The following is a 22,278-nucleotide window of genomic DNA, read 5'->3' as shown; positions in this document are numbered from 1 at the left end:
ACCAGGCCTCCCGTGTGTCAGGGACCCAACGGGTCCCAATTGGTCTAGTATATCACTAAAACTCTCATCTTGTTTGTTATTATGTGTGTCCGTATTATCTTGAAACTACACCAAAATGGGATGTAATAGCGCTAAATCTTTTGGGCAACCTTACTCATCATTGTCCTGTGGTGTGCTGTGGCAAGTTTTGTTCAGATTGATGATATATTTTACAAGTTATTGACATTAAAAAATAAAAAATAAACACTTGCCGTCTGTACTTGACTGGCGTCACAAAGGACACCCAACGGGTCCTCAGCAGCAGTTTCGGCCTTTGCACAATTTCAGACCGCCACCTTTTTTCCTTTCGCCTGTACTTGCCTCGCCTCACAAGGGGGACATAACAGCTCCATGTGTAAGTTCCATTTTCCTGCTACTCCGGGCCCACGGGGAGGGAGTGGAGTGGCACCCGGGGCTGCTGCTCCGGGCCCACATGGAGGGAGAGTGCGGAGAGGGAGAGGAGCGGGACCCGGGGCAAGGACTAGGCCGCATACTCAGCTTTTCCCTCCCTCGGTTCCGCGCCGCTTGGTCCGTCCCCCCTGACAGCCCCCGCCTCAAGTACAACTTCATCACCAACGTTGTGGATAAAACGATGCTTTACATCGAGATCCTGGGGTGAGGAGGGAATATGGGAGGATTGAGGAAGAGAAGGGGGTAGGGTGGAGGAGGTAGGGAGTGCGGGATAGAGGGAGAGGAGAGCAGTGGGGTAGGTTCTATAATCCCGAAAATGAGCCAAATTGAGTTATAAGATTTAACAAGTTTGGAATGCTGGTCTGCGTATAAAGAAATGTTATTGACTGTATCTTTAGTATTATACACATATATTTCTGGGTGGACTCTAACACTTTCTGCCAGTGGTTCAATAGCTAGGGTGAATAATAAATGAGATAATGGGCATCCTTGTCTACAACCTCTAGATAAATTAAATTTAGGTGATAACATTTGGTTTGTCAATATTCTAGCTGTTGGGTTAGTATATAAAAGCTTAACCCATGTGCAGAACTTCTCACTCAGTTGAAAATATTCCATCACCGAAAATTGTAGGAAGTATTCAGGGTGTCTGGAAAGGTATGAGTGCACATAAGAGTGCACTTTGGGGGCCTAATAGCATAGCCAAGTGCCCCTCTATGATAGATATAAAAAATGGAAGGATGTCCAATAGAGCTTTTCTTGACTCGTACAATGCAGTCATAAGCAGCCACGTGTCATGTGAGGAGCATCTCAGAATAAACCTCCCAAGAGGATCTTGAGGCACATTTTATGAGAGCAAGGGTTACTGTGTGGGAGCGGTGCTGGCATTTGTGCTTATTTGGCACTGATGGTTTGGCTCAGCCTACTGAAAGTTTACTTGGCAGAGAATTATACAAGGCTTTGCCTATGATTGCAGACAAGATGCGTTTAACCTGTTAAATAACACTCGCTTTGAACCTTCATTTGGTTTTCTGTGAGGAAACAGCGGTGGTCATGATTCAGACCAATGCAGTTGAAAATCTGATCAGGAATGAATTTTGGTGTTGCACTACTGGATACCTGTACCAGTAACATAACTCTGGGGTAGTCGAAATTCTTACAGCAGCTCATCAATCTTTATCATCAACCTGCATTACCTTACTCAGAATCTTGTGGAAATACAGTAGGTTAACACTGTCTTAATATGATTTTTGATAACACAGAGGCTGTTTTGTTTGGTCCTATATAGACAATTTTCTAGCCATAGTGTCAGAAATACAATTCTTTTGGAGAAATGAGCAAGTTCCTTGATCACTTGTTCCAGTGTCAGGTTTTGCTGTCTTGTAACTGAGTCGTAAGACTTTATAATTCATGTCCAGCTCTACGGATTCCAGTGCAGTACTGAGGGAATGCAAGATAGTCACAGTTGTAGTTAAGATATTGAAGTGCTTTGAATGGTTGATTATGAAATACATGCAAAGTAATAATAATATCAACTACTTTAACAAGAACCTGAACCACTACAATCAGCACATGGGCACTCAAGGCTGTGTGCTCAGTCCCCTGCTCCATTCACTCTATTCCTATGATGTTATGAAGACTCTCTCTAACTTCTACAGGTGCACAGTAGAGAGCATGCTGACCGGTTGCATCGTGGCTTGGTTTGGCAATTTGAGCGCCTTGGAGAGGAAAAGACTACAAAAAGTAGTAAACACTGCCCAGTCTATCATCGGGCTCTTCCATTGAGGGGATTTATCGCAGTCGCTGCCTCAAAAAGGCTGGCAGTATCATCAAAGACCCACACCATCCTGGCCACACACTCATCTCCCTGCTACCTTCAGGTAGAAGGCACAGGAGCCTGAAGACTGCAACGACCAGGTTCAGGAATAGCTACTTCCCCACAGCCATCAGGCTATTAAACCTGGCTCAGACAAAACTCTGATTATTAATAACCAATTTTCTGTTATTTGCACTTTATCAGTTTATTTATTCATGTGTGTATATATTTATATTATGGTATATGGACACACTTATCTGTTTTGTAGTAAATGCCTACTATGTTCTGTGTGCTGAAGCAAAGCAAGAATTTTGTTGTCCTACACAGGGACACATGACAATAAACTCACTTGAACTTGAACTTGAACTAGGTGGGCACAGTACCAATACCTTTAAAATTGACGACAACATCACCATTGTTGAATTAATTACTAATAATGATGAGTCAGAGTATAGGAGGGAGATCGGTCATCTGAATGGTGCCAGAACAACCATGTTCGCAACATCAGCAAGACCAAAAAGCTGATTATTGACTTTAGAAGAGGAAGGCCGAGGACGACGATCCAGGATTTGTAAAACAAAATTATCTGGTCACCCAACAATTGTTTCTCCCTTTGTGTGAGAAGCCTATGTAGTCATTCCTCGCCCGTGCCTTCTTCACCAGTGTGGTGCAGAGAAGACGCCATGTGGACAATGACTAGACTGCCACACTCATGGTAGGGTGAACTAATGTGAAAAGGTTTATTTATAGTGAAGGACGATGGAGATGAGGAGGTCCAGGTCCATGTGAGGGCACAGTTCCTCATCGTCTGTGGGATAGTAGGGGGGCACTGCCAGTCTCAGGCCTGTTCTGGCGGTTCAGTCTTACCTCGAAGAGGAGGAACTGATGACCTTGTCCCAGCAGTTTGGTCTTGCCCTAAAAGGGGAGGTACTGGCAATCCCTGGCTAGTCCTGACCACTCAGTCTTGTCCACAAAAAGGAGGGTCGAGCAGTCTTAGGCTTGTCCAAGCCATTCAGTCTTGGCTTTGAAGAGGACATGGTGGCAGTCTTCGGATTGTCTTAGTAGCTTAATCTTGGCCTCAAAGATGTTCATGGTGCTGACCTTCAGCCCCTGCTGTTTGTACGTTCTCTCTTTGACCCTATGGGTTTTCTCTTGGTGCTCCAGTTTTCTCCCACATTCCAAAGATGTGCAGTTTTGTAGGTTAATTGACTTCTGTAAATTTTCCCCAGCGTGTAGGATAGAACAAGTGTATGGGTGATCATTGGTCAGCGTGGACTTGGTGGCCTAAAGGGCCTATTTCCATATTGCATCTCTAAACTAGACAGACAGGAGCCACACCGCCCTGACCACATTCTCATATCACTCCTGCCATTGGGAAGAAGGTATAGAAGTCTTAAAACTGTCATCTCCAGGTTGAGGAACAGCTTCTTCCCGTCAACCATCAATACCAATTAAACTATGAACCAGGGACTGCCTTGGTTGCACTAGGGACTTTGGGCTTTTGTTTTGTTTGCACTAATATTCTTTTTTTATTTATTGAACTTTTTTTGTTTGTTTATTATGTTATATTTTAAGTATTGTGTTCCACCATTTGTGCATAGCATCTATGTGTTCCCAGCTAAGAGGCTGGAGGTGCTCACTACTCTCTTCAAACTGAATGAGCATGGGTCAGGGATTCCCAGGAGCGGGTGGCGTTATTACTTATACAAGGATGCATTCAGAAGATCCTTTATTGTTTTTTTCCTCTTTCCTTCTGCTAATTACTTACCCTGGCATAGATAAGGGGGAGGGAAAGTATTTCTCCCAGGATAGGTGATTCTAACACTGGAGGGCATAGGTTTAAGGTGAGAGGGGAAAGATTTACAGAGGTCTGAGGGACAGTGTTTTCCCCTAGTGGGTAGATGGAACAAGCTGTCAGATGAAGTGGTAGAGGCCAGTACAATTATGTTTAAAATACATTGGTAGTAAAAGCAGAGGTTAATGGGCCCAATGCAGACGAATTGGACTAGCTCAGACAGACACCTTCGTCAACATGAGCAAGTTGGGCCAAAGGGCCTGTTTTCATGCTGTATAACTCTGTGACTCTGGCCTACATTCCTGATGTTCCAGATACCAACCCCGGCTCTCTTTCTAGAGAAATGTGATGATGAACCATCAGGATAACCGGACAATTGAATGCCTTATTATCACAGCTTTACTGATAGCACAATAGTGACTGCATTTTAAAACTATCTCTGACCATAAATGTATTAAGGTCATGAAAAGCAATATAAATGCAACTTTTTCTACTCTTATTTGTGATACAATTTCTGCTTGTTGATTTATTTTAAATGCCATTTATGAGGAAAATAATCTGTGACATTCAGGTTGTTGATTTATTTGCAGAATAGACAATAAGTGGATGTGTTGGACAATTCTAAGTTTAATTTTGGACTCTGACATCAATGTGAGCCTCGTTGGAAAGAAAAATGAAATCTGCTGGTTGATGGAAATTTGTGAGGCTATAGAGAGAAAGCAGGGATTGTAGAACTAATTGGATTTCTGAATACACAATGGGCTAAACTGTCTCCTCTTGTGTTACATAATGATTCATTTTGTTCGCATTTTGTTCGCATTTTTAAACTGAAGCTTTCTAATTCAGCAGTGTGGTTTGATTTAGGCAAAGGGAATAAATGATTTAAATTACCATCTTTGATGCCCTGCCAACAAGTTGGGTATGCTGCAGTTTTCGTGGCAGATTCCGGTGAAATAGATAACCTCTAGTGTCACCAAAAGAGACACGAAATGCAGGGTACAGGAAGGGTGGGGGTAAAGGAGAGACATCCGACAGAGATAAATGCGACAGGCTGCAAATAAGATACACTTATTAATACAGTGCAAACTGCACGGTACTTCATAACTCTCAGTGGCACAAAGATATGCCAGTCAAAATCTGGGGATCTTGCCATTGGACAGAAGAGAGAAGGGGCTGTCCAATGCTAAGAGCTGTGGAGAAGGGACATTCAGGTGAAGGTCTTTGACTGAGGGAGTGTGAGAATGGAGAAGAGAGAGGACAACAGAGAGAATAGGATTTGAAATAAAATAAACAGCTGCAACAAGTAGAATTGGATCTCAGTGAAAACAACTGGAATCTTGTACAGGTACTGTAACATGCTGCCGGATGGAAATCTTTATGTTGGATATTACGGCTTCTATAATTTGCTTTTTTGCTGATAATGTGAACAAGTTAACAGCTGCTGTTAACAAGATATTCTGCACTGCGACTTGTAAGCTCTCTTGCTTACTTATTTATATCTTAAAGTGAATTATGTGCTATTAGTGCTGGTTTACAGAGAATAATTAATTTGTCAAATGGCATCAGTTTAAAAAAAACATGCAATCAAAAATGTTTTTGTTGGTTTGGTTTAATCTCTGACGATGGAATGAGCATAGTCTTGGAGGAAGGGAGAATAAAAGCTGTTAGCATGAATTCTAAAGGAGCGCTTGCTGCTATATCCGCATCCCGGAAATATTCATTGCCAGCAAGAAGCAGGCATGCTTCCTATTGTGCATAAATGGCCCCTTTGGGGCTCCCTGTGCACTTGTGACTGATCTACATACGTCATTACAGATGTTGACATCTGGTCCTGTCACTCTGGAATACGTGTAAAGGAAGGGAATCCCCTGATGGGAGGATTCCCTCGCTGGCCATTGTATGTTCCCTGTTCCTTCACCTGCTTTATCCAGATCCCATAAATCTCACTGTTGTTCATGGGGCTCCTCGTGTTGTTTCTGGGGCTCCTAATGTTGTCTCTGGGGCTCGTAGTATTAATTACGGAGCCACTTGTGTTGTTTCTGAGGTCCTTAGTGTTGTTTACAGGGCCCCTGGTGTTGTTTATGGGGCTCCTAACAAACACAGTTCCAGGGGGAAGGGTACATGGAGACAGGAGAGCTTGGACGGTAAGCAGCGAGGCAAAAAGTGGGTCTCTGGCAAGTGTGTCGTCATTTGGACATCACTGTGATCAATGCCAATAGCACCCTTTGTGATATTGATGGATGTGGTTGCTAGTTTCATGATTGATTATTGAGGCCAGTTAGGTGAAATTCTGCCCCCCCCCCCAAATAAATGCATGGTCTGTGACGTTCCCCGAACAGCAGGACTAATAATCCATTTCACTTAATGGCAATTAAAACAGATATTATTTTAAGTGGACATTAGCAGCCAACGTTGTTCTAGCCACCCTTTTGCTGCAACTATTAACCAATATAATTCACCATGAAAGAAACAGGCAGAGAAATGTTATAGATAGAGAAGCTTTCATCTATTAATTTCATCATCAATGATTTCTAAAATTATGCTATTTTCATACATTCTTTGGCAAGGCAGGGAATTAGTCCACCTATCCATTGATCTTGTACCAGTTCTTTGAGAGTTATCGGATTGGTCCCACCCTGCCCCATCCCATAGACCTGTAAGATTTCCTCTTCAAGGACTTCTCCAATTCCTTTTTGAAATTTTCCACTAGAATTATTTCTACCTGATCACATTTCGGTGTGTTAAAGAAGTCCCCCCTGGCTTTATTTTTTTAACTATTCAGTCCTTTTGTTACCAACCGAGTGGAAACAGTTTCGTTTTATTTAATCTATCAAACCCATTTGTAGTTTAAGACACCTCTAATTAAATAATTATTGATGGACATGTTATCTTTCAGGGAGGTTAAAGCTCCCCATTCACACAGTAACTATTATCATTGTCTGATAGCAATCAGGAGATTCACTCCATTGCCGGTATAGACAGGTGACACACTGTGTGGTATCTGGCAGTTCTTCTGCATTGACCATATGACAGCTCTGCCCACTCTCACAGTAAGGGGTTACATGGCCTAGGAACCTAGCAATTGCTTTATCAGTTATCCAGGTATCAGTGATATTTGTGGTGAAATTGCATGTCCACTCATTTGACCTGTTTGAATACAGAGTCCCAGCGGTTTGATATGGGGCTTTCCTTAAGCATGCTGAGTCATGGGTGAATAAATCCCAATCAATTAACCCAAGCCTTGTTAACATCAATAAGATAACTAATGGAATATGGATTGGGTCTTTATTTTTCTGACCTCTGTGGTTTCTTGTTATTATGTGGCACCCTGAATTATGATTTAACACACTTATGATACAAGGAATGGGTGTAGGCTGGACTCGAACAATGTCATTTGGAAGCCGTATCGAACACAGAGTAATGACATGGAATGGAACTGTTTGATGCTATGACAAATTTGTGAGTTCAGAAATGGGGATATCCTCATTCAATTCTCATCTCTCTTTCATATACTCTCTTCTCCTCTCACCTTCCCTATTCTCTTCTGCAATATTTCCATTTTTTCTCCCTATAATTACTACATCATCTCTTATCCTCTCTTTTCTCTCCCAACTTATCTGCCCTTTTTTCGAGTCCAGTTTATGCAGTCTCAAGATGAAGTATTTTCCATTTCCCTTTGCACTCCAGAGATATTAGTATTTCTTGATCAGCCCCAATATTTTCTGCAAAGATTTCCAAGGAAAGTACACGCTGGCGTAGGATTGGAACTGGAATTATACACTGTACTGTATCAGCTATAATGGGTAAGATTTTCAGGGATCCTTCCCAAAAAGATATCTGTTAGACATTTGATTTTTGAAACAACCTGCAGTTTTTGATCACTGATACTATTTCTTATTTCCAGATTTCCACAAGAAACTTCAAATGACAGCCATTGAGTCATACAGCACGGAAACAGGCCCTTTGGCTGAACTCTTCCATGTGGAGTAATATGCCCACCTATCTAGTCCAATTTGCCTATATTTGACCCATATCTCTCTAAAACTTTCCTACTCATGTACTTGTCCAAATGTCTTTTAAATGTTGTTATTGTACCTGCCTCAACCACTTCCTCTGGCAACTCGTTCTCTATACATACCACTCCTAAACCTCCTCAGTAGGATTTGAACTCACATTCTCCAAATCATTATTCCAGGTCTATGTATTATAGTCCAATAATACTCATTCTGGCGTGGCACAGTGACGCAGCGGTATAGCTGCTGCCTTACAGCACCAGAGAACCGGGCTTGATCCTGACTAAAAGTACTGTCTGTACGGAGTTTGTACTTTCTCTCTGTAACTGCGTGGGTTTTCTCCGGGGGTTCCGGTTTCCTACCACACTCCAAAGACACACAGGTTTGTAGGTTAACTGGCTTTGGTAAGAAATTTGTAAATTGTTCCTAGTGTACAGAATAGAGCTTGAGTATGGGGTAATCGCTGGTTAGTGTGTGCTCGTTGGGCCGAATGGTCTGCTTCCACGCTATATCTTTAAAGTCTAAATAATCACATGACCTTCCTATATCACCATTCTGTACATCTACAGAAGCTGCAACCTTTGCTCTTCATCCCTTTTCACCAACAATGTCGCCAAACATTGTTCCCCCTGAAATAACGATTAACTTGAACATCTTTCAATCCAGTCATTTGTATGCACTCCTCACAACTGCAGTCCCATAAACACCGAGGGGACCACTTTGGCCAGCACTTTGCTGATCACCCATGGCAAGGAGGCCAGAGACAAACAACATAGAAACAGGATCTTCAGCCCAGCCAGTCCTCACTGATCTTCAAGCAATAATCCTACACCAATCCCATTTTTATTTTCCATGTATTTGCATCAACTCCCTCCCCAACCTCGCCACTAGATTCTACCATTCCCTATGAAGTACAGAGGCCAGTTAACCCAGGCCATACATACTCTGCAGAAACATCAGATTAGATCTGAACTGAATGTGGGTCACTGGACCTATGGGATAACAGCTCTATCAGTTGCACTACTGTGCTGCCTACATCTGGAAACATAATGATACGCTTCCAGTTGCCATCACTTTAATTTGTTAAATCTTTGGCAATTCCCATTTAATTTTTTGGCAACTCCCAATCTGACTTCTTGCTCCTTAGCTTGCCACACATCTAATGTGATGCTCTAGCTAAGTTTAAGGAAAGCACGTTATATTCTGATTAGACATGTTACAAGTTTTGGACTCGAAACAGGCCAACTATTTTAGAGAAAGAGCATTTCACTATTACCTACTTTCTTGCATTACCAATTTTACCATTTAATCTCTTCTGCCTCACAATATATCAAATTTTCTCTTACATATTTCTCTGATTCTCTTCTTCCTTCCCCTAATTTTTCTCACTAACTTTTTATCTTCACCTTTTTCCTCTTTTCATTTTTGCCTTCTCCTGTTTTCTCTTATTTGCTGAATTTCTCTTTATACTCCACCCACAATCTCATACAATCTCCTTTCCTTTAGTTATTTTAGGAAGGAGACGAGGAAGAAGTGCTTTAGTCAGAGGCGGTGAATCTGTGGAATTCTTTGCCACAGAAGGCTGTGGAGGCCTAGTCAGTGTATATATTTAAGGCAGAGATAGATAGATTCTTGATTAGTACTGGTGTCCAAGGTTATGTGGAAAAGGCAGGAGAATGGGATTGGGGGGGAGAGTTAGATCAGCCATGATTAAATGATGGAGTAGACGATGGGCCGAAAGGCCTAATTCTGTTCCTATCACGTGATCTTATGACTTATCTGCCTGACCCCACATTTCTTTCTTATTTATTTCTTGCTTTGATATTGAGAGTTCTGTATGGTAGCTTTGAAAATACAATGGCAAATTGGTTTTATTCATTTTGTAGGCCTGCACGTATTGCCCTTCTATGGTCGTCCTTAAAAAAAGTGATGCTTAGCCTTTGCAATATAAATGCAACTTTGAAGGAATCTGTCAATGGTAAACCTTATGCCCTTGTCTTGAAGGTAGGGGATGCGTGTTTAGGAAATGCAGTCAGAGTAGTCAAGGTGTGTAACTACGATGCATTAGCTATCTGAAGTACACTACAACTGCTGTGGGCTGGTAGTGGAGGGCATCAATGTTTAGGGTGGGATAGCATTGAGCTTCCTGACAGTTGTTGGAGGTGCACTCATCCAGACAAGTGGAGAATTTCCCTTCACATCCAAGATTTAGTCAAGGAGACATAGAGTCAGATTTATACAACATTTAAACAGTCTCTCACTGACCAAGGTGTCTTTAAGGTTTTTTGTCCCATTTGCCTGCATTTAGCCCATATCCTCTAACCCTTATCTATCCATGAATAGCCCAAATGTCTTTTAAACATTGGAATTGTCCCCACCTCTACCACTTCCTCTATCTCTGGCAGCTTGTTGTACAGGTCCCTCACCCTCTGTGAAAAACCACCCCTCCAGGTCGCATATCATCCTGACTTGTTGCTTATCATCACTGGGACTAAATCCCGGAACCTCCTCCGCAACAGCACTATGGGAGCACATTGAATTGCACAAGATGAGTCATTTGCCACAGGATAAAGAGCCTCTGATGTATGCCCATGCACCTGTTGTTATTTGTTTGGCTAGTAGAGTTGTGCACAGAAACAGGCACTTTGGCCCAACTCGTCCATGCTGACCAAACTAGTCCCATTTACCCACATTTGGCCCATATCGCTCTCAACCTTTCCTATCCATGTAACTGTACAAAGCATTTTAGATGCTGTTATACTACCTGCCTCAAATACTTTCTCTGGCAGCTTGAACCCACCACAGTAAAAATATTGCCACTGAGGTACCTACAAAATATTTCCCCTCTCACCTAAAATCAATGCCCTCTAGTTTTTTATTTCTCTGCCCTGGGAAAAAAATTATCTGTGCATTCACCCTATCTATTCCCATCATGATTTTATACACCTCTATAAGGTCACCACTTAGCACTTTATTTCTTGGAACATAGGAGACTATTATGGCCAACATTTCCCTATAACTCTGGCAATCAAGTCCTGGCACCGTCCTTTATATTTTTCTGTACATTTTTCCAGCTTAAGAGCATCTTTCCTATAGGAGGGTGACCAAAACTGATCACAATAGTCCAAGTTCAGCCGCACCAACAATCTAGTACAACTGTGACATAACATCCCAAATTCTGTGCTCAGTTCCCTGACTGATGAAGGCAAATATGCCAAAAGAACATTCACCACCCCATCTACCTGTGAGGCCACTTTTAGAGAATTACTTAATTGTAATCCTAGATCTATCTGCTCTATAACATTCCTCTGGGCCCTACAGTTCCTGCCCTGATTTGACTTCCCAAAATGCAACACTTCATAATTATCTGAATTAAACTTCATTTGTCATTCCTCAATTTAGTTTTTTAGTGGCAAAACACAAACTGGCTATGGGTGTAACAGTCTTTCCAACGACAGTTAGCTGCTGATTGGGAGTAGACTAATTAGGCAATAACTGGCCAGATAAGATTTTTTTTTGTGAGCAGAATATACCTAAGCAATATTCCACATTGCCAAGTATATGCCGGAATTGAAACTATACTGGAACAGCGTAGAAATTGTTGTGGAGCACAGATCGTAAACGTTCTAGCCAGTATTTAGCTGGTCCTATCTAGCCATTTCTGCTTGGAATGAATCAAATGTGAAGCTAGAAGGTCACAACGAAAACACATTTCCCATTGGAAGCCAATTTCAGAAATATTGTACAAAGGACAAATGTTCAAGATGAATTTCACTTCCCCAGGGAAGTTTGACACACTGGTCTTTCATCCCTGGTTTTAAAATATAATTTATCCCTTATATATTAGCATTAAAATTTTTCAATGAGTGTATACGGACAACAAAACATTGCTTTTAGATATGCTGGATTGAGACCAACAGGATTACGCAACACAAACCAACAATTTATATTTAATGCACAAAAACCTTCCAAGATGCTTTCGAGTAGAGTTATAAAAAAATGGATGTCAAGCTACAAAAGAATGTATCAATTCAGATGTTCTTAGTTTAGGGTTTTTAAGAGTAGATACATTTAAGAATTGATACATTCTTAGTTCTAAGAATGTATCAATTCAGAACCCTTAATTTAGGGTTTTTAAGAGTATCTGAAAAAAGGTAGAGTTGGAGAGATTTAGGGATGGACAACTTGGGAGCCGAGCTCAGCTGTTAATGGTGGAGAGATTACATTTAGGAGTGGCTAAGAGACCAGAAATGGAAGAGGATGAGTGTGAGGGAGATGGGGAATGGGAAAATAAGTTTAACATTATATTTTTTTAAAAGCTGCTGATGCTAGAAATCGGAAATAAACCAGAAAATGCTGGAGATACTCAGCATATCACATCACATCTAGGCAGAGAGACACAGAGCAAAATTTCAGGTCAATGACCCTTCAAGAGTTTTACAATTATAATATTGAGGCACTGATTAACTGGCAGTCAATGGTGGTTGAACAATGACAGAGAGGCGGTGCAATGTATTAAAGGTTACCAATAGATTGAGAAAGATGGGGAGGGTTAGATTATTTTTGCAGCAATTATTTTGGATATCATTGGTGTTCCTTATAAATGGCAGTGACAGAAACCTGGTAGGAATGATTCAAACATTGAGTTAATCACTGTGATTTTTGCCAGTCACGTCGTCGCTTAGACTTAAAAGATTGGAGATGAGGAATTTACCAGGGAGCAGACAGAGCAAGAGTGAGTAATATTTAAAGTGGGAACTGGAAGATCAGTGATAGAATAGAGGCTATACATATCCCATCTATGGATGAGTCATCCGGTAGCTATCAGAAAATCATTCAATATTAGGCCTCTCTCAGAGGATACTTTGGTCAGATCTGTAGTTGGATAGCGCAAGCAAATGCATGACATGTGATATATATACACACACACATAATATATATATATATATATATATATATACACACATATATATACATACATACATATACACACACACACACACACACATATATATATATATGTATATATATACACACACACACATATATATATATATATATATATATGTGTGTGTGTGTGTATATGTATATATATATGTGTGTGTGTGTGTATGTATGTGTGTATATATATATGTGTATATATATATATATATATATATGTATATATATATGTGTGTGTATATATATCACATGTCATGCATTTGCTTGCGCTATCCAACTACAGATCTGACCAAAGTATCCTCTGAGAGAGGCCTAATATTGAATGATTTTCTGATAGCTGAATCAACCAAAATATATATAATTGTATGGCTGTCTTCTAACTAAATCAGTGGAGACCATTGCTTTGTTGTTGAATGTAGAGTTGAATATTGCATTTTCTACATAACATGAACTTCGTAGAAAATATATTTTACTGACAGTGAAGTGCTTTTGAAGTTCTTTAAAATGTTCACAAATTTTTGGTTTCAAATGAAATCCCTCACCTGATCCCACTGCTGAAAACAGATAAAACTGGATGCAATCGATCATATGATATCCCTTAATATGATCGATCGTTTTGGCCCCCTGAGTGAATCCCGAAATTTTGCTTCCCACTTCTGCAGTCATCCCAGAAGTGACAGCAGTATATGAGTGCAATTATGATTTCATTTAATTCTTTCCAGAATTGGGCTATTAATGATTTATTGTAGCAGCTACTAATTCCTTAGTCAGTACACTGGTGTCTGCAGCAAAAGCACTGTGAGAGATTTATCCGCAGTAACACTTCGTATACAATGCAGTGTGGAAATATAGCTGTCTCCTAAGCTGTCCTGTTTACAACACTGAACATAGAAGGGGGGTTGTGGGATGCAACTAATCCTCCAGAGGTTCCCTTTGAAATCTGCAACCAGGCAACGAGGGGTCTTTAGATTATTGATATCCGTTACATGCAGGCTTCCAACGTTTCTGGGAAACAATGGAAACCCAGCCGAAATTGGATCAAAGATGGTGTTACTGCCTGTAGTTGTCTCCAATAGGCATATGTACATGCACACGCATGTACATAGCGACCTGCACGAAATAGCAATATTGATAAATGTTAATAAATGACAGTAACAAATACCGACTCAAATAAATACACACACATGGACATAGCTCGTAGAAATACAAAACAACATACACAGTAATCCAGCTGAGGATAATGACAATGACTGAAAAATAACGCACCCACCTTACATTATTTTTCTAATCATAATTCATATATATATATATTCAGTGATTAGTTTCAATCCATCGGTTATGGTAGCAAAAAATACTGGGGAGTAAAAAAGAGTCAGTAGGTTATAGACTGGTGAAATAGGAAATATACAGAATACCATTAGAATGTAATAGCAATTTTTTTTCACTGTACCTCGGTACATATGACAATAATAAAACTAAATTAAAAATAAACCATGTTGACTGTCTAGTTCATCATATTGCTCAGATCTTTTCTCTTTGTGCAGTAGATCATGATATTACTTAATCCGTAAGACGCCAAACTACAGTCATGTCAATTTCCTGGTTTGTATTCATTTAATAATTCACAGTCATTTTTGAGGTTTAAATATGTGTACTGGTGTTTCAAGAGTGCACGGATTTTGTCTTTATTGGAACCCTCTGAACTTGGATTGTCTGCTGCTTTTTATTCAGTGAGAACAAAGATATTTTATCGAGGAATACATGCCTCCTCTTGACCAATTCAATCAAAGTGCCCATCTCTTGTCCCACTATGTTTTTTCTCCTTGTTTATTCAGTCTTCACAAAGTCCTTATCTGATTTCAATGTCCCATTCTCTGTTGCAGATGATTTCACACCACTTTACCCAGAGATTAAGCAATATTCTATAGTTTTCTCAAGTGACTAAAAGCTACGTGTAAGAAGGAACTGCAGATGCTGGTTTATACTGAAGATAGACACAAAATGCTGGAGTAACTCAGCAGGTCTGGCAGCATCTCTGGAGAAAAATAATAGGTGACGTTTCGGGTCGGAACCCTTGTTCAGACTTAAACTTCAAACATTTATTCTGAAGAATGGTTCCGACCAGAAATGTCACCCATTTTTCTTTCTCCAGAGATGCTGCCTGACCCGCTGAGTTATTCCAGCATTTTGCATTTATCTTCTGACTGGAAGCTATGTTACTTTAAAACAGACGTTACAATTAAATAATTTTAATTATTTTTATATTACACTCCTACATGAGTTTTTGTCAAGTTTCCTTATGAAAACTATAGTTAAATCTACTTTCACCACTCCCACAGGCAGTGATTTCCAGATTATGGCTGCTCCTGAGTGAAAAATGGATGTCATCTTGTAAGAGCTGTTGAAAGGTCATCAGTCTTAAACATTAACTCTGTTTCACCGTTACAGATGCTATATGACCTGCTGAATATTTTCTGTTTTATTTTCAGATCACCACCATGTGTTGTGTCTTGTCTCCTTGTTTCCTTATCTCACCCTTGGCTCTTTTATCCATTGCTTTAAATTATTGACTCTTGTTTTTTGACTCCCCCTGCTGAAGACAGAAGCTTTTAGTTCTTTTAGCATCTGCAGTTCCGTTGTCTCCAGAAGCTTGTCTTTATTCAGTTTCTGTAAATCTGTGGTGATTGTCAGCACGTTACAATCTTTTCTGCCCTTACAAGAACATTCACAAATTTTCCGTGTGTCTGAATTCTTGATTTCTGCATCCATTCTTTTAAACAACTGCAGATGCTAGATATCTAAAGTAAAAGTGGAAAATGCTGGATATATTCAGTAGGTCAGTTCACTCGTCTGGCCATAAAAAAATAGAATTAATGTTTCAGGTCGGAGACGTTAAAATAAACTTGTCTCCTTCCCAGTTTTGACAAAACGTCTGACAAGGTTATGTGGTATACAGTTTATCCCAATGGTCACTCTGGTTTTACCCTCTCTGGCATATTCCCCTTCTCCCACTCTTCCTGCAGTTTAATAGGCTTCTTTTGTCTCCTTTCTCCCCATCCCGGTTCTGACAAGTCTCCCAGTCTTCGACTTGATATGTCACATTTGTTCTCCTCCCGCATATGTTGCCTGACCTGCTGAGTATTTCCAGCATATTTTATTTCTGCTCCATTAATTTGTTTCCACACCCTGGAGTTTGAACAATTGACCTCCAAAAATCACAATCACCTTCCTTGCTGCAAGATATGACTCCAAGCAGCATAAAAATGTCCCTATTGTTTCCCTACTAGAGGAGGCAATATGAACTAAATGGCACAGTTTAAAAAGACTAAGGGAGGGGGATACTGGAAAAAAAGGTTACGGAGTAGTGCCAGGGATGAGTGAAATTAACCAGGAAATGGTTGAAACACTCAACAAGTCGGGCAGCTTCTATATGGAGAATGAAATATTTAACTTTTCAGATCCGGGACTCTATCAGAACTGAAAAAAGAGAGAAAGCAAGTTAGTCTGCGTACTAGAGAAGGTGGGGAGGCCAAGAAGGGTAGGAGCAGTGGTGCAGCCATAGAGTTACTGCCTTACAGCGAATGCAGCGCCGGATACCCGGGTTCGATCCTGACTACGGGTGCTGTCTGTACGGAATTTGTACGTTCTCCCCGTGACCTGCGTGGGTTTTCTCCAAGATCTTCGGTTTCCTCCCACACTCCAAAGACGTACAGGTTTGTAGGTTAATTGGCTTGGTAAATGTAAAAATTGTCCCCAGTGGGCGTAGGATAGTGTTAATGTGCAGGAATCACTGGTCGGTGCGGACCCGGTGGGCCGTAGGGCCTGTTTCCGTGCTGCATCTCTAAACTAAAATGCCTGTAATAGAATGAAATTATGTGGCTATTAAATGGACGATTACGTTTCTTTATCCGTGTAATGTGTTGCTAAGGGATGAGTGTTTTCAGTTGCTCGGCATGACTGGAGAAGTTACCACTGTTCTCCTTAGAAAGAAGGTTAAGGAAAGATTTGATGGAGGTATTGAAAATCATGGACGAGTAAATAATGTTGGGACAGGAAAGTCAGTAGCATGCAGCATAATTTGCAACAGTAATAAACAAACAAGACCATTTGGCCAATTTCCACTGACAGGATCCAAATACCTCATCACACTCCTCTCTAGGTCCTTCCATTAATTTAAATAGTTGGGCAGCTTATCTGGCGCCCAGGATTGGATAAAGAGAAATTCCTCCCAGTTACGGTGAGCCATGTTCTCAGTCCATGACCAAGCGCACATCCCGGGCAAATGTCTGAAACTGAACCAGTTTATTTGCTTGGTGTACATTAGCTTTTAACCATTCTTTTAATTCTTTGACCTGAAATGTTAACTCTGTTTCTCTTTCCACAGATGTTGCCTGATTTTCTCAGTGTTTCCAACATTTTCTATTTTTGTTTTGGATTCCCAGCATCCACAGATTTTTTGATTGTCAATCTTAGAAATATCGCTAATTCTGTTATCTCAGTCATCCCCAAATATAATTTCCCACAATTGCCTTCATATCCAAAGCCTTAAGATCTGGAATTCCCTCTCTAACCCTCTGTACTGCTTTGTTTTCTCCTTTAAGATCCTACATCATTGACCAAGCATTTAACCATCTGGCTTAAATTCTCCAGTGAAGGCTCAATGTTATTTTTTGGTTGCTTGCACACACTTATGAAGTGCCTTGGAAGTTGTTCTTACAGTATATAAATGGAAATGGTTGTTGAAATAACAAGGTATTGGGATTAAATAGATTTTTTTTAAATAGTACAGAAGGTTCTTTCATTTTCTGAATTCATTCTATAGCTATTACAGTGGGAGATGGCTCATTCAACTTTCATCAGTTGCCCAAAATTTGGGTGATCGTGGTACTCAGACTGTTTAATATTAATATAGTGAAAAATATTCTTTCCCATTTAAATTGATTTGAGCTTGAAGGGTAGTGGGAAGAGTGGGTAGTGAGAGAAAAGTTAGATATTGGATTTACCCCAGCTCATCAATATTGAGCTCACACCATATCAGGAATTAGGTGACAGAAGGCAAGAGTTCATGAACACTAGAAGAAGACATTGCTGGTATGCAAGATGGTGTTGATTTAAATGGATTTGAGTTTGAAGGGTGGTGGGAAGTGTGTGTGATGAGAGAAGAGTTGAATATTAGATTTACCCTAGCTCATCAATAATGAGCTCCGATACCACATCTGGAGCAAGATCAAGGAAGTGGGGTCTTAAGGACATAACTTCAAAGTTATTGTCCATCATCCATCAGCCATCCTGGATACATCCATCATCTATTGGCCCATGTCTCACCACCTCCCATTTCCTCTTTGCATTCCCCTTCCCTCTACACTCTCAGATCTCAGACCCAGATGCATGGTCTAGACCAGAAACATTGACAATTCCTTTCCCTCCTCAGATGCTGCTTGACCCATTAAATTCCTCCAGCAGATTGTTCATTGGGGTGGCTAAAATAAGCCATAAGGTAAAAGACGAGTTACAGTATATTCAGTTATTTGCCACAGTGCATAAGATTCCATTGCTAGTGTTTGGACGTTAAATAGAAACATAGAAACATAGAAACATAGAAATTAGGTGCAGGAGTAGGCCATTCGGCCCTTCGAGCCTGCACCGCCATTTAATATGATCATGGCTGATCATCCAACTCAGTATCCCGTACCTGCCTTTTCTCCATACCCTCTGATCCCCTTGGCCACAAGGGCCACATCTAACTCCCTCTTAAATATAGCCAATGAACTGGCCCCAACTACCCTCTGTGGCAGAGAGTTCCAGAGATTCACCACTCTCTGTGTGAAAAAAGTTCTTCCCATCTCGGTTTTAAAGGATTTCCCCCTTATCCTTAAGCTGTGACCCCTTGTCCTGGACTTCCCCAACATCGGGAACAATCTTCCTGCATCTAGCCCGTCCAACCCCCCAAGAACTCTGCAAGTTTCCATAAGATCCCCTCTCAATCTCCTAAACTCTAGAGAGTATAAACCAAGTCTATCCAGTCTTTCTTCATAAGACAGTCCTGACATCCCAGGAATCAGTCTGGTGAACCTTCTCTGCACTCCCTCTATGGCAATAATGTCCTTCCTCAGATTTGGAGACCAAAACTGCACGCAATACTCCAGGTGTGGTCTCACCAAGACCCTATACAACTGCAGTAGAACCTCCCTGCTCCTATACTCAAATCCTCTTGCTATGAAAGCCAACATGCCATTCGCTTTCTTTACTGCCTGCTGCACCTGCATGCCTACCTTCAATGACTGGTGTACCATGACACCCAGGTCTCGCTGCATCTCCCCCTTTCCCAATCGGCCACCGTTTAGATAATAATCTGCTTTCCCGTTTTTGCCACCAAAATGGATAACCTCACATTTATCCACATTAAACTGCATCTGCCAAACATTTGCCCACTCACCCAGCCTATCCAAGTCACCTTGCAGTCTCCTAGCATCCTCCTCACACCTAACACTGCCCCCCAGCTTAGTGTCATCCGCAAACTTGGAGATATTGCCTTCAATTCCCTCATCCAGATCATTAATATATATTGTAAATAGCTGGGGTCCCAGTACTGAGCCTTGCGGTACCCCACTAGTCACTGCCTGCCATTGTGAAAAGGACCCGTTTACTCCTACACTTTGCTTCCAGCCAGTTCTCTATCCACATCAATACTGAACCCCCAATGCCATGTGCTTTAAGTTTGTATACTAATCTCTTATGTGGGACCTTGTCGAAAGCCTTCTGGAAGTCCAGATACACCACATCCACTGGTTCTCCCCTATCCACGCTACTAGTTACATCCTCGAAAAATTCTATAAGATTCGTCAGACATGATTTACCTTTCGTAAATCCATGCTGACTTTGTCCAATGATTTCACCACTTTCTAAATGTGCTGCTATCCCATCTTTAATAACTGACTCTAGCAGTTTCCCCACTACCGATGTTAGGCTAACTGGTCTGTAATTCCCCGTTTTCTCTCTCCCTCCCTTCTTAAAAAGTGGGGTTACGTTTGCTACCCGCCAATCCTCTGGAACTACTCCAGAATCTAAGGAGTTTTGAAAGATTATTACTAATGCATCCACTATTTCCGGAGCTACTTCCTTAAGTACTCTGGGATGCAGCCTATCTGGCCCTGGGGATTTATCGGCCTTTAATCCATTCAATTTACCCAACACCACTTCCCGACTAACCTGGATTTCACTCAATTCCTCCACCTCCTTTGACCCGCGGGCCCCTGCTATTTCCGGCAGATCATTTATGTCTTCCTTAGTGAAGACGGAACCAAAGTAGTTATTCAATTGGTCCGCCATATCCTGGTTCCCCATGATCAACTCACCTGTTTCTGACTGCAAGGGACCTACATTTGTTTTAACTAATCTCTTTCTTTTCACATATCTATAAAAACTTTTGCAGTCAGATTTTATGTTCACTGCCAGTTTTCTTTCATAATCCATTTTTCCTTTTCTAATTAAGCCCTTCGTCCTCCTCTGCTGGCCTCTGAATTTCTCCCAGTCCTCCGGTATGCTGCTTTTTCTGGCTAGTTTGTACGCATCATCCTTTGCTTTGATACTATCCCTGATTTCCCTTGTTATCCATGGATGCACTACCTTCCCTGATTTATTCTTTTGCCAAACTGGGATGAACAATTTTTGTAGTTCATCCATGCAGTCTTTAAATGCCTTCCATTGCATATCCACCGTCAACCCTTTTAGAATTAATTGCCAGTCAATCTTGGCCAATTCACGTCTCATACCCTCAAAGTTACCTTTCTTTAAGTTCAAAACCATTGTTTCTGAATTAACAATGTCACTCTCCATCCTAATGAAGAACTCAACCATATTATGGTCACTCTTGCCCAAGGGGCCACGCACAACAAGACTACTAACTAACCCTTCCTCATTACTCAATACCCAGTCTAAAATAGCCAGCTCTCTCGTTGGTTCCTCTACATGTTGGTTTAGATAACTATCCCGTATACATTCCAAGAAATCCTCTTCCTCAGCACCCCTGCCAGTTTGATTCACCCAATCTATATGTAGATTGAAGTCACCCATTATAACTGCTTTGCCTTTGTCGCAAGCATTTCTAATTTCCTGTTTGATGCCATCCCCAACTTCACTACTACTGTTAGGTGGCCTGTACACAACACCCACCAGCGTTTTCTGCCCCTTATTGTTTCGCAGCTCTACCCATACCGATTCCACATCCTCCAAACTAATGTCCTTCCTTTCCATTGCGTTAATCTCCTCTCTAACCAGCAACACTACCCCACCTCCTTTTCCTTTCTCTCTATCCCTCCTGAATATTGAATATCCCGTGATGTTCAGCTCCCAGCCTTGGTCACCCTGGAGCCATGTCTCCGTGATCCCAACTATATCATAATCATTAATGGCTATCTGCACGTTCAACTCATCCACCTTATTACGAATACTCCTTGCATTGAGACACAAAGCCTTCAGGCTTGTTTTTACAACGCTCTTACCCCTAGGTTCCCATAAATTCTCAGTTTCTTTTCATCTTGCAACAAGCTGGCATAAACCTAGGTTAAAGTAGAAGAGGAAGAATTTCAAATAAATTTGTTAAATCAAATGCCAAAGAATGGACTATTATTAGATTGTTAAGCAATTGGCTGTGCCTCTCTGTAAATGGGCACTCAGTCAGTTCCTCTCTTAAGTGGAGTGGATAAGGAATTGCCTTTAATGGCCCTGCCAACATTTATCTCAAAATCATCACCATTAAAAATGCGATTAACTGTCCATTATCACATTACTGAACAGTTCAATCAGATTTTCGGAGAGAAAAAACACAGAAATAACATCTCACATCAATAACTTTAAAAAAAATTAAGAATCAATTCAAAAACTCATTCAAAAAATATATATAAAAGGTACAGAAACAGTGCATTGCTATCTTTGCATGTATAGTGCTGTCCAATTTATACATTTGTAGTGCCATCAAGCTAATGCATTCTATGTACAAAGCACCAATCATCACACATATGGCCTTTTTGGATCATCACACATTTTATGTGTGGATTGTGTTCTTTTCACTTAGTATGGCTTATGGTAACTCAAATTTCACTCTATCTTAATTGGCTAAGTGACAATAAATGCAAACTTGAACTTGACAATACACAGACAGAGTCTGGTCCCTCCGTGTCTAGTGGTAGCAGGACCTCAGATTGCAGTCATTCCCCACATAATTTTGGGCCCCATATTTGAGGAAGGATGTGCTGGTGCTGGAG

General features: G+C 40.9%; 1 protein-coding gene across 1 annotated transcript in view; it reads left to right on the top strand.

Moving 5' to 3' along the window:
- Positions 1 to 3,886: 3,886 nt before the first annotated feature.
- The window catches only part of lrrc3 (leucine rich repeat containing 3), a 29,143-nt gene continuing 10,751 nt past the window's right edge, over positions 3,887 to 22,278 (top strand). Inside the window, exon 1 of the mRNA XM_055638360.1 lies at positions 3,887 to 5,406. The gene's annotated coding sequence lies outside the window, so the exon portion shown is untranslated. The remainder of the gene's footprint in view (positions 5,407 to 22,278) is intronic.

This window comes from Leucoraja erinacea, chromosome 7 (genome assembly GCF_028641065.1).
Source record: "Leucoraja erinacea ecotype New England chromosome 7, Leri_hhj_1, whole genome shotgun sequence".
NCBI classification, from domain to species: Eukaryota; Metazoa; Chordata; class Chondrichthyes; order Rajiformes; family Rajidae; genus Leucoraja; species Leucoraja erinaceus.
This window is presented reverse-complemented; position numbering and strand designations above follow the sequence as displayed.